Genomic DNA, 14,086 nt, shown 5'->3' with positions numbered 1-14,086 from the left:
CCACCTACTGCAGGGGTAAGGCAGGGAGAAGGCCAGCTGCCCCCACCCGCCCCAGGGGTGAGAGCGACGCGGAGCCACAGGGCGTGACCCTCTCCCCGGGACCCCGCGGGGGCTGCAAGGCGCCCAGGGCTCTCAACCCGTGTGGCTCCGGGGTCTCCGCAGGAGGAGGTGCAGGAAGACCACTGGACAGGATGCGTGTCTGAGCAGCCTGCCCGGCTAGCAGGGGGGACCTGGGTGGCCGCAGGAGCAAGGGACAGAGAGCAGCCAGGGCCTGGAGCTCGGAGCCCCGGGTGGGCATGAGGGCGGTGCAGGACCCGGCTTTCCCCCCAGGAGCCCAGGGGCAAGGTGGCCCGGATGTGGGGCTCCCATCCAGGCCTCTCCACCCCAGGGTGCCCGGCTCGGGCCCCACGTTAGGAAGCAGGCACCAGGGCCTCCTCCCATGTGGAGGGGGCTTGCCTGGCACTGCTGCTGGTGGGTGACCCTATGACTTCACAGCACACCGGCTTCTGAATCCTTGCCTCTGCGGCTATTTCTAACCGTTCCTCCACACAAGACTTAGCAGAGCGTGCAGACACCACAGAGGGTAATTAAACCATCACACTGGCAAAGCTGGACGCATAGGCAAACACATGATGTATTGTTAACAGTAAGTATAATTAGGCAAGTAAACGTATATCTATATGTCATGGTTAACTGAAACGTTAGCTTCCAATAAATGTATAAAATGGATTCCAAATGAGGGAAAAAATTTCTTTTAGAAATGTGTGGTTTTCTATTTTCTTTCACTTCAACCCTCCATTAATGTTGGCTAATTAACTGTCAACTGGATTTACAAAAATGTGTTTACATTTTCAGTCCCATATTTGTGAGTTCAGCATTACTCAATCTATTTTACGATAAATAACCCTTGGATTATGTATAATGATAAAAGAGTAAACAATCACAAGGTAATGCCTGAAATTCACACAAAGGTGAGCGTGAAGGAAACATGTGCGCCACAATCTATGACTTTCCAGACGAACCTGAGGTTGAATACACTTCTATCACCTTCCACAGGCAACTTCATCACATGGTATTTCTGAAGGGAAAAAGTCTTCAGTAAGAACAGAATTATTAAGTCGCACCAAAATAAGAGCCTTACACTTGAAGTAGAATACAATTATTGAGGCCACTGATATTATCACAGAGCTACACTGCTATCACCGTCCACAAACATGAGGAAAGTCTTGTCTGTCTGATGGACACATAGTTTCCAGTATGACAAACATTTTTGTAAGCTCATATATATTTTTCATATATAGCCTCAAATAATAGTTCTAGATGGCTTCTATTGTTCCAAAACTCCTCAAAAACATTTGGCTAGTGCGCTCATCTTTATATTTGAGAAAATAGTGCTTTCTTACTGTGGTTTCTGAATGCACCGGAAGCCTAGGATTTACTTTCACTTTGCCTGCACTGTGGTTCTGAATAAATAAAATCTTTTGCTATCATCCTTTTCCACTAAAATGGACAGGAAGTAAAAAAAAAGTCTGAACATTTCAAATAAATACAGCAACAAGTACATTTAATGATAAGGTCACTGATATTTTTCACACTTCAAAAGAAGGACAAAGCTGTGCTTCTCTGCTGTAGGTGAGTGTGTGTGTGCTCACATGTGTGTGTGTGACTGCTCCTCCGTCTCTCCCTTCTAATTCTACCAAATACGGAGAACACTGGAAAAATTACAAAAATGGCTTCACCTCTGTCTATATCAGAAAATCACTTTACTGAAACAGCATTAAAAATGTAGGCACCAGTTCTCATAAGCAGAATGAGGGAAACAACGTTTTCCAAAATGAAATTTCAGGGAATCATTCTTTTCAAAGTAAGATAACTTAAGGGGCAAGGCAATTCACGCAACTGAATCTAGCATCTGTTTTAAGTCATAAAGGCCATTACATTTTGTGGGTTGTGCAATTTGCTGTTTAACCAACTTTCTACAAAAGCGTGGTGAAATGGCATGTTTAAAACCAAGGGCGAAGGGACTCCACTCACTGTGGGAGGAGGCACAGCACCCTCTGCCAGGAGCAGTGGCCCTCTGGGGTACCTCTCCCAGCAGCAGGCCCACCGCCTCAGCCCTGACCCCATGGCCGCTCCTGGCCATTCCACCTCCCGTTTCATCTGTCAGAAAACACTGGCATTTAGTGAAGGTGTACAGTCGATGGTGGGTTGATGAGGCGACTGAAAAGAAACTATAGGCTGGGCACTTCCAGTTCAGTGACCCTGGGTAGCAATGTCTACCAAATGCTCTTCCTGAACAGAAAATGATATCTGGGTGCCTCCATTTGCTAGAGCAAAAAGATTATTCAGAAATCATATCTACCACCAAAACACTGCAGGCTCAAACTTGGAATAAATCCTCCACTCCCGCTCCCTCTACAACATTTTCAAGCAGGGCTTTAGTACTCCATTATTGTGAATGTTCTTTGGCCCACAGCAAAAAATATTGACAAAATTCTGCTTTTAAGACAGTTATTGTCTCTGTATACTTGATAGCAGCCTTCAGAAGTTCACCTGCTAGCATTAAATTCTTGAGTTTGGGTGAAAGGAGAGAAAATTTGCCACATCTCAAGCTCTTCTGCTGTAGCAGCAGCAAATCAAATTATTCTTTCAATTAAACTAGCTTTGTTCCTAAAAAGAATAAAAGGCCACAGGCTTTCTTCCCCCACACAGAGAACTGAAGCCATCACCCCTTTAAACCCCATGACTTGAGCATGATTTCCACGGCTTAGTATTCTTGGATAATGTAGCTCATAAAATTAAATCTACTCTCAGAGATTTCAGTTATCACTGTGTGCTCTGAGCTTGCAGGCAATCAAGGGATCAAGAGTTCTGCATTGGGGTGCGTTTTGATGGACCTGATATAGGGATATGGCTTCTCCCTCTCTCTCTCTCTCTCACACACACACACACACACACACACACAAACACAAACACACACACAAACCAGAAACCAAAAACACCCCATCAGGGGTTAAACAGAGAGCCAGGGCCCCCATGGTCACCCCCACTGCCCCGAGATGAGAAGGGACGCTCTCCACCATGAAGCTCACAGGACTTCCTCACCTTTGCCATACACGTTAGCTACAGTTTAGCACTAAGACAAGCCCTGAACAGCGCATGCATCTGGCCAATTTCCTTCCAAAGGACTGGAGCTGGTCTTCTGTAGGAACTGCCCAACTAACAAATGCTGTGTTTGACTTTCTTTTCAAAATGTCGGCTTTCGAGAAGCCAAACGTGAAGCGCAGGTCTCGGCTGAATCCACGCTGCTAAGGTAAAGGCACTTCGGTGCTGGTGACGTGCCTGGAAGGGCGGTGAGGTCGTGATTGTTGGGGAAGAGGGGAAGCCCGCTCTCCTGGCACTTATTTGATTCAGAGCATTGTCTTTGTGGAAGTCAGAGCCAAGTGCTAACCAGGATTTAACACTAAGACTAATCAGAATGACACTTAATGCAAGAAAACACAACTATTTTCTGTTACGGTACACACAGTGGGCATCCATGGAGAACTTGGCAACTTTTGTTAAGCACCGTGATTATGAATAATTTACGATAGAAACTGACAGTGACTTTATCGTAAAGCTGTGGATGGAGAACTAGAACACCCCAGGACCTGCCTGGATAAGACAACGACTTCCCGGATGTGCAACACAAAATCCGTCATTTGACTAAGCAAATTTTATAGGGACAAAGGGGTACATTTGCTAAACTAAAATCAATCAGAACAAAACGAGAAACCAAAAATCTGGCAGTTTTAAAAATTCTCCATGCTTGCGGTGACTGCAAGGAGACAGCCCACGTCTGGCGCGGCGGGCACCTGGAACGCCTGACCTTTTCCTTTTAAGAGAGCTTCGTAGGTTTAAAAATGGGACGCGCACAGCAGCATCGTACAAACTAAGAAGATAATTTAAATACCAATTAAATAGTTAAAAATTAACACTGACATACCCTTAAAAATCCAGGGGTTCCTGTAAATGTCTTCATTTTAAAAAGAGGTATGCCTGCAGAGTCCAAGCTCCTGCTTGTTTCCATAGCTTCAGGTGGCACTGGCTATTTCTCACAGCCAACTTCTAAAAATATCAATGTGGAGTTCACCTCCTCCATGCATTTTTCTTTTTTACCTGAAGGCAAAAAGTAAATCCGGTTTCTCTTCACAGATTGTGGGCCTGGTTTTAATTTGTGCAACAGTCCTTTTGATAACAATGCCTAGTTAAAACATCCATTAAAAGTCTGTAGCAGGCATTTAATGGAAGGAAATCTAATAGGGTTCCACTGCAACTCGTTCATTAACTTTTAAAAGAGTTCTCTCCTTCAGCGTTCACAGAGAAAGATGGGACATGTGGGCAGAAAGAGGGAGGGAGAGAGAGACATACAAGGAGAGAGATGGGGGAAGGTGGAAAGAAAGAGAGGAGAGAGAGAAGAGAGAAACGTTCACATATTTAGGGATGGATTATAAATCTTTGAAAGGAATTCGGTCAAACAGTCGTGTTTTTCAGCCACCTGAACCAGCTCTCACTAAACCAAGACCTCCTTTTGTAACTATTATCCACTGTCTCAAGTCATAACAGGGAGACTCACAGGGAACCTCATCCCCTAGGAAACACGAGGAACTGAAGCTCAACGCTGCACTGAGCCTTCAGAGCACAGAATACCCAAAACACTCTATGCCAGGAAAAAGCAAGGACTGACTCAAGATTGGCAGAGCAACGACCACAAAGAAAGGCTCACCATCCCGGGGTTATGGCCCAACCACACTGGAGAAAGCGGACCTGGTCTACCTGCCAGAAGGCGGGCTCTGTAACCAGGCCAACGCCTCCTCCACTGGCCAACAGAGGGCCACTGTCGTATCAGTCTAGGTGACAGACCATGGGTTCACACATGGTTTTTCCAGCATAGGAATGCGCCACATCACTGAGAAATCATTGCATTTAAGAAATTATTGCATTTCTCAAAATGTCCAGTAGAGTGCCTTGGAGAGGACAGACACTCAAAAATCGCTGTTGGAAGAATGAACCAGAATCCACTGGAGCTACACCACTTTCTGGTGTGAATAACAACCTTACCCAGGGGTGATATAAACATCCAGCAAGAGTTAAAAGGGGCACAACCATGGAAGGGCCACTGACGGCAAAGGTCACCAGCCTTGGAATTTTCGGGGGTGCAAAGGAACCCAGAGCTCCGAGCACAATGCCTGTTCCCCTGACAGTGCAGGTCCACCATGCTGTCTTCAACCTGCTTTCCACTTGCTCATTCCTGCTCCGATCTAGCTAGTCCAGCAACCTCATCCCCTTCCAACAATCTTTTTCCTAATATAAAGCCCTATACTTACCATAATACTGCTTTATGTAATAGAAATGTATCATGTATTTTTTATGATTTTTTTATACTATTTCCAAGCTACATGGAGTTTGAGCAGCCTGGCCCCAGCTCTATTTTTTCCATAAGCCCTGTTCCTTCAGGACGTACATGTTGTGTTATAACTGAAAAGTCTGTATCAAGACCCTATTAATAATGTCGAGGAAAGGCAAAACTATCCAAGTTAAACTCAAAGGAGGACTATGCATACACAGTACATAAAAAAATGTTGGACTCTCAGGCTAATTTAGGGTTGCTAAGTCAAAAGATTGATGTTCCAGGTGAAAATACATGGTGCCTGTCATTCTCCTAAATCTGAACATTACTCAGCTAGTCCTACGGAATCCACTAACAAATGCCACAAGGAGGGGACCCTTTTCCAACTGCTGCTTACAATGACAAATCCACATTGATTCATCCTTCAAACCACACACAAGCTGCTGCTCCACAAAACCCCTGATCTCCTCATCTTCCCCACCCCACAGCCCACCCAGACAAGTAGCATCTTTCTGGGTTTTGACTCCCCATAACAAGTTATCTGGAATATTCCCGTAACAACTATCACTTTCCACTTCATTAAGAGAGGTATACACACGCGTCTTTCTCCCCAGCGAGACTTGCAAGCTCACTGAGGGCAAGATCCATCCTGCTCATCGCTGCATTTCTCAAAATGTCCAGGAGAATGCCTCGGATATGACAGACACTCAACAATGGCTGTTGGAAGAACGAACTGGAAACCACCGGAGCTACACCACTTTATGGTGTGAATAACAACCTTACCCAGGGGTGATACAAAAGTCCAGGAAGAGTTAAAATGGGCCAGCCCAGGTCAGCCTGCAGTACCCCTCTTGTCCCCGACTGGCCTCAGAACCCCACAGAAAGGTGCCAGCCATGCCCCAGCTGCATCCCAGGCTGCGCTCTAGGTATCTGCACCCAGGACCTCTCTGATCTACCTCCAGACCTCACAAGCCCCATCCCCTGGGCCTGTTCTCCTGCAGGACCACGGTACCCGCAGTGTGTGCACCTCAGGGACAGCAGAGCAACACTCAGGATAAAGCAACACACGCTCACTAGGAAGCCCCTCTTGGGGTGGAGGAAGACAGAACTGGAAAGCAAAGAATTTCAAGACTCGGGACCCAAGGATATTAGGAACAGATCTGATTCAAACTGATAAGTATAAGCTATGGAAATGCCATGCATTATGGCCATAAAATCCAATCAACAATCAGCTAGTACCCTTCACCCAATCCTCTCCCACTTTAAGTCACCACTGCTCACTGCTGAACTGCCCACATCTCTGTCATCACCAAATCTAGTAACGACAGCTCTAATGATATTTACTCTACAAACACTGGACCCTATGCAGAAAAACTTCTTAGCTATATGATGTCTACATGAATGTAGCAGACATCAGCTACCATTTTGTTTGAAGATGATATCCAAATCAATATGCCCAAATCAAACAAAAGAAATATTTTGCTAATGAGCTTCCAAACTTCATGGAAATGTATTCAGAATGACAAATGGTCCACCTATGTACTGACCTCGTTTGCTTCACATGTACCATGGAATCATAATAGTGCAAGTTTCTTGAGGATAAGCAATTGAGGACCTTTCTTCTGTGCCACCCTCCCCACCTGGTAAAGTGATAGGTTCCTTGCAGCTGCTGAGTAAGCGCCTGTAGGTGTGATGACTCCCTACTGGGACCAGCCAGTTCCTTCCTGTGTCACCGTGGGGCCAGCAACGGCCAAAGTCTAAACACCACATAGTCAAGAGGATGCTCTGTTAGTTGCTTATTATCATCAATGATAACTTGGGTTATCAACAACTATTGGTTATCAAACCAAATTAATGGCTGTTTTGTTGACAAAGTTTCCTGAGCACATCTGTGATTCAGAGCGGGCTACTTGTCTACCTCATCCTCAATAAAGGCTGTTGCCCAAATGACAGGACATAACATAATTTTCTCCTTTGGTATCTGTCATGGGTTGAACATTATCCTCTAAAATTCATATCCTCCCAGAACCTCACAATGTGACTTTGTTTGGAAATAGGGTCTTTGCAGATATAATTAGTGAGGTCATATTAGATCAGGATGGGGAGTCCTAAGTCCAAGGACTCGTGACCTTACGACAGAGAAGAGGACACACGGACAAGAAGGCAGACACATGAAGACCGAGGCAGCGACTGGAGTGATGCGCCACAAGCCAAGGACACCCAGCACTGCCAGGAGCTACCAGGAGCTAGAAGACGGGAGGAAGGATTCTCCTCTGGAGGCTTCAGAGGGAGGCTGGCCTTGCCAACACCTTGATCTCAGGCTTCTGGCCTCCAGCACTGGGAGAGAATAAATGTCTGTTGTTTTAACTATTGGTTTGTTTATAGTTTTAATTTGTACTTATTTGTTATGAATTTCACTAAATAAGGAAGAACTTGGCTAAAAGACCCATAAACAAAATGGAATAAACATTAGTAGCCCAGTTACAGAATGAAATGGCCAGCATGGCCCTCCCCATCCACGGACAGCAACTCTCCCCCCAGGCTTCCTTGCCCACCTGCAGGCACAGACACACACCCCGCCAACCCCTGGCCCGTGACTCCTTATGCGGAAGGGGAGACTCACCTGCCCCCATCAGCAATGCAGCACATGGCCACCCAGATGGGCACAGGAGAGCCAGGCCCCAGCCAGCCAGTCCTATGGTGCCATCTGAATTGCAAGCTCACAACAAGGTTACCAACCACTTTTATAGGGGAGAGACAGCACAGCTCTTCTACTCCCAGAAACATGCCAGGACTGCAGGAGCAGACCCCCCCGCCCACTCTGGACTCTGGACCCCACAAGCTGCAGAGCACTCGGGTGCGTACTAGAGAGACGACCCACTTCCATGGGAACGTGTTTTGTCTGAAACTGTGCTCCCAGCATCCAAAACAGCACATGCTCAATAAATACCTGTTGACTGATGATCGAAAACAAAATTGTCATGGAGCAGCCAACAGGCGAATGACTGTCTGATGGCCAGAAAATGTCATGAGGGCTCTGCCCGGGGTACAGGTACCCCAGCAGGTACCCCAGCAGGTGCCCCCAGAGCCCAGCAGGTGAATTCATCTTCCTACACCAAACCACACACTTACAAATGACAAACACTCTCAAATGAGCCACAGTTCTGAATGCATTTAACTAAATAGCAGGTTTGACTGGCTGTTAAAAATTATTGATTCTTAAGATCAAAATTGAGTAGGTTTGTGTTTTTGTAATAGTTGCAACATTGTGCAATGGGATCCTTTTGTTGAAGTACCTTATGGTACAGGAGAAGAGGAAACCCTCACGCAGGCAGTGTCCACGCAGTCACAGGCACAGACCCAAGTCGGGGACCAACCAGAAGCATCAAAGGTGCTCATGGGCGCCCCCCTTGGGGAGGGGGACCAGCTGAGACAATGATGAAGCAGGAACCTGTACTGCTGCTAAGTGGAGAGAAAGAGTGTGCTCCAGGTGAGAGAAACCCACGGACTGAGATAATAAAATCGCAACTGTTCACAGCAAGGAAAGGCTCGTGGTGCACCTGGGGGCAGGACCCACTGCAGGACACAGCACACAAGCACCCCAACCCAACAGAAATTCTACACTTCACGTTACCTGTATAACTCACAAAAATGTCAAGCTTGGCCAAAGGAAAAAAAAAAGGAGCAATGCCCTTTTTCTTTAAAAGCTGATTCACTATCCTTAAAATCTGTAAGATTCACTAACCTTAAAATTTCTAAGAAACATCACTTTCAGGGAGAAATTGCCACCCTAAACCATCTGTAAGAGAGAGAGAGGGCAGCCTTTAAAACTAAATCCGTACTTAGTCAACGGTAAGCAAATTTTAGCTTTGCTTATTAAAACTACAACTGACTTTTTAAAACGTTAAACTCTCCAAGGATAGTTATATTCCCTAAGGTTAAAAGGTCATAATTTATCTTTGAAGGATAAATTCTATCACTGGGCTTAAGGAGGGAACATCAAACACTTTAATCCTATTTTTACCATATTCATCACATTCATCAAAGAAAAGCAGGGAAACAAATGACCACAACCCTGCCACACATGTTAAAAACATCAAGAAATAGAGTTTTCCCGAAATGGTGGAAGCATGCTGGGCTGCCCCCAACGCCCATCAGGTACCTCCTCGTATTCAATGCTTTGAGTTCACTGCTTCCAAAATAAATGTACATGTCCTATCAAAGAAGAAACCTAAAATCCTTTAGAAAAAAGGAGGACCAGGCATGGTGGCTCACATCTATAATCCCAACACTTTGGGAGGCCGAGAAAGGAGAATGGCTTGAGGTCAGGAGTTTGAGACCAACCTGGGCGATATAGCAAGACTCCGCCTCTACAAAACAAAATTTAAAAATTAGCTGAGTGTGGCAGGACACATCTGTAGTCCCAGCTACATGTGAGGCTGATGTGGGAGGATTCCTTGAGCACAGGAGTTCAAGGCTGCAGTGAGCCATGATTACGCCACTGCATTCCAGCCTGGACGACAGAGCCAGATCCAGTCTCTTAAAAAAACAAAGGACTGGGATTTTAATCTCACTCAAGGAGATATGTTCGAGAGGGTAAGGATGTTTTCATATCCAAGAGTTTAAAACAAAAATTTAATTTTGCAAATTAAACCAAGCACATGGTCAAGGTGTCTGTATTCTTCCACAGTGAAATCATTATATAATTTCTTAAGAAATGCATTTGAGGCTCCCCTGAGATATTAATCAAAATAAAATAAAATAAAAACATTAACAGAGAAGTATCAACTACTCACATAATAAAGATAATTATCGTAGTAGACAGGGTCCTAAACAGAGGTGGATTTGCTTGACGCAGGTGAGGCCTCAGGGCCCCTGACCTGCGCTGGCCCTTCCAGAGCCCTGGGGACCCTGTGTCCATGTAGGCTTCCAGAATGTGCAGAACTGTGGCGCTTTTGCTCTTCCTGGGCAGGGGAAGATGCTGCCACTGCCCCTGCCATCTCGGGTGGCCACATCCCAGCCCCCAAGCTTCTTTGCCCGGGCAGCGTCGTGGGCCTACAGCCTTGTGCAGACTGCAGAGGGGAAGCTGGATAGTGCGTGAGGCCAGGTATTTTGTGGACCCAGCCATCAGGAATAAACAACCACTTTCCATGACCCAGGCTAAGGAATGACTGAATTACCTTCCTATGCAGCCAAACATGCAGGAAAACAGATGTGTCAGGCAACAAACTAACAATCAGGTTATTTTTCGAGATTCTGCCACATTTTCAGTTTTTTAAGATTTGCTCTTTTGTGATTTATTTCTCATACTAAACAAGCAGTCACTCCCATACTTCATCTTGCATTCATGATTTTGTACTTCTTTTCTTAAGAAGATACTCCCCCTCCCCCCAATCCTAGCTCCTCCCCCAGCACTAAACCCTGCAGAAACGCACAGACTTTTCTAGTCTTCATCCTGATGCCTTTACTGAGGGGCTCTTGGGGGAGGCAGAGCCTGGTCCCTGCCTTGGATACGACCTTCTCAGTTAGTCTCACTCCAAGAACACACTCCCCCTGTACAGAAAACAAACCAGATATCATCCATGTCAGTGCTTTTCCCAGATCACTGTGACTTCATGTCCCAGTTTGCCAATTCTTAGTCATCTTAGAGCTTCCAACGTACCCCACACAGGTGGCTACAGGAGCTGCCTACGACGACTCTACTACACGTCTACACCTCGCTGATGGGAGTTCCATCACGAGTCACAGTTGCCCGTGGCAATTAGAGGGTGTCCAGAGAAATGAGTCTTAGTCTACAGGGCATGTCTGCACCCAGTAGCGTCCTGAGTGCCCACGGGGAAACTTCTGCTTCCATCTCTCACATGCAAGGCTGCAAATACGGCGCTAACCAGGAGGTAGCTGAGGAGAGTTCCAAGCAAAGCATAAACCTGTTTAAGAAGGCTTCAGTCAGCCGGGCGTGGTGGCTCACGCTTGTCATCCCAGCACTTCGGGAGGCCAAGGCAGGCGGATCATCTGAGGTGATCAGCCTGACCAACGTGGAGAAACCCTGTCTCCATTAAAAATACAAAATTAGCCAGGCGTGGTGGTGCATGCCTGTAATCCCAGCTACTCAGGAGGCGGAGGCAGGAGAATCGCTTGAACCCAGGAGGCAGAGGTTGTAGTGAGCTGTGATCGCGCCACTGTACTCCAGCTTGGGCAACAAGAGTGAAACTCCGTCTCAAAAACAAAAAGAAAGAAAGAAAGAAGGCTTCAGTCTAATTCATAAATGAGACGCATGGTGAGTTATTCAGAATGAGGACTGTTTCCAAAAACATTTCTCACCCTTGGGCTTGATGTGAGCAAGGACACTCAGCCTCTCCTACAAATGCTTGGAGTCACTGGCAAGAGAAAAACGGAAACAAACAAACAAAAAAGGTGTGGACATATGTTTGCCTGTGTGTATATATGTATATACACATATATATGCATGCATGTAAGATATATGACTGTTCTTATTTTATTTTATTTTATTTTGAAGACAAGGTCTTTCTCTGTTGCCCAGGCTGGAGTGCAGTGGCACAATCATGGCTTACTGCAGCCTCAACTTTACGGGCTCAAGCGATTCTCCCACCTCAGCCTCCTGAGTAGCTGGGACTACAGGCATGCACCACCACACCTGGCTCATTTTTGTATTTTTTGTAGATATGGGGTCTCACCATGCTGCCCAGGCTAGTTTCGAACTCCTGACCTCAAGTGATCCACCCACCTCTGCCTCCCAAAGTGCTAGGATTACAGGCATGAACTACTGCACCCAGCCTATCTATTCTTATTGCATACACGGAACATGACAGCAACAGAAAGATTCACACTAAGGTACAGGAACCGCCCTGACACGCAACTCTCAGTCAAGAACAGATCTCAGGATCCTTTGGCTGAACTCACTGTTGACACATCTGAAGAAACTGAGGCACCAACGGCCACCCAGAAGTTGCCTAGTGGAAAGGCCAGGGCTCCCGCAGCTACCCTGAATCCTAGCCCAGTGCTATTCCCCGCCACAACAACCCGAGAAAAAGTCTAGGGAGACAGATGACAAAAATTAAAGCTTTAACAACCTATGGATGGTTTGAGAGGTCAAGGAGTCAGACCTTCCTGGGCTTAACTGACGTGACCATATCTGTCTAACTCTATAACCTTATGACATCAACCTATGTGCACTATTTATAGAACCTTAAATTCCGTAAGCCTCTATAAATGAAGAGAATAATAAGATAACTATAAAACTGAAATTATATGACGCAAGTGGAGTGTGTCAGGAATATAGTCAACTCAGCAGCTCTAAAATACTCAGTGAGTGCCTATCATTTGCCAGGCAGTGCTGCTAGTGTTCCAGGCACTACCTCTACAGGCAATGAACAAAACGGACAAAACCCCTGTCCCCATGGCATTTAAATTCCAAACTTTCTGCTGTTATTATTATTATAGCTATTATTATTATCAGATACCGGCACTTTGCAAGGGTACACTGAAAACAGAAGAATGCTACCGTTAATATTTATAAATGAACAATGAAAGTCATCCCTTAAACGTGTTTTATAATCTAAAAGGTGCCAATGCGACTTTGGGATGTGGTTAGAAGAGGTGCACCTGACAGCTGTCCATCTTCTTGCCCAGCCCCTTCCCTCCTAGCGAGAGGCACAGGGAAGACGCAGCTATAATGCGGTGTGATTTAAAGAAAGGGGAACCTGTTAGAACTGGGTCTGCCCAAAGAACCCCGTCTACCTCCTGTGATGGCTCGTGGGAAGGTCAGGGGGAAGAACAGCCGAGACGCACACGCACGGTCAGGTGCGGAAAGATTTGGGAGGCACCCTTAGACACCGGCAGGGCTGCAGGGTGGTGGCCAGCACCCCACAAATGTCACACACGCACGCCTCCTATCACGCAAGCTTGCTTGTCCAGTGTGGGTCTGGAGGTGAGGCCTGCAATGCAGAACCTGAAGACAGTGAAAACAGTGTCAACGTCGCAGCACAGGAGTGGCCTCCCCATCTCAGAATGGAAGAGTTGGCTGAAGAGCAGGAAGGAGCGGGACAGACGCTGGAGGAGGCAGAGGCGAGAGGCAGGTCGCTGCCGAACCATGGGGAGGCACGGAGGAGGAGACGGCGGAGATGAATTGGAAAATGGAGTTTTTGTTTCCCGTACGCAGTCCTGATAACATTTATTTCATTGCTCAATGAAATTTTTACAGGATGCATAATAAAATATTTCATATAAAGTTAATATTGATAACCACTTCGGTCTTCAACATACTCTCGCTGTACCGGGAGATCCATTACCTCAAGGACCTTCTTAGCTATTTTTCTTTGTCCTCGAACTGTCTAGAAACAAGCAAGTACTCAAAACGAGTATGTACTGGATAAATAAACCAATGAATGGGCCAGCAGTTGGAGAAATGAGCACATGAACTCCTCGAGGTAGGAATCAGTCCCAGGTATTACCATCCCAATTTATAGTTAAGAAATCTAACAGTGAAAGAAAAGATGCGCCCTCTCTGCAGGTACAAAGCTGGGAAGTTTTGATGTTGAGGTCAAGCCGCTGTAGGGTTCTTTACCCAACAGCATCAACACACGACCAGCAGTCCCCCTGGAAGGTTCCGGAAAGGCAAGAATGAGCATAACGGACCCAACACCACATGTCAGGAAACCAAGGGGATTAAACGTTTAA

General features: G+C 46.1%; 1 protein-coding gene across 3 annotated transcripts in view; it reads right to left on the bottom strand.

Annotated features, from left to right (window-relative positions):
* Nucleotides 1–14,086, bottom strand: part of TSHZ1 (teashirt zinc finger homeobox 1) — a 79,258-nt gene that overhangs the window by 40,632 nt on the left and 24,540 nt on the right. The window contains exons 1-2 of one of the 3 annotated variants that reach the window (XM_011948928.1): nt 4,766–4,812; nt 3,986–4,158 (exon numbers count right to left, since the gene is read on the bottom strand). The exons of the other annotated variants lie outside the window; for them this stretch is intronic. The gene's annotated coding sequence lies outside the window, so the exon portion shown is untranslated. Of the gene's footprint in view, nt 1–3,985; nt 4,159–4,765; nt 4,813–14,086 lie in introns of those variants that run through there. 3 annotated transcript variants of the gene reach the window in all.

Source organism: Colobus angolensis, unplaced genomic scaffold (assembly GCF_000951035.1).
Source record: "Colobus angolensis palliatus isolate OR3802 unplaced genomic scaffold, Cang.pa_1.0 Scaffold287, whole genome shotgun sequence".
NCBI lineage: Eukaryota > Metazoa > Chordata > Mammalia > Primates > Cercopithecidae > Colobus > Colobus angolensis.
This window is presented reverse-complemented; position numbering and strand designations above follow the sequence as displayed.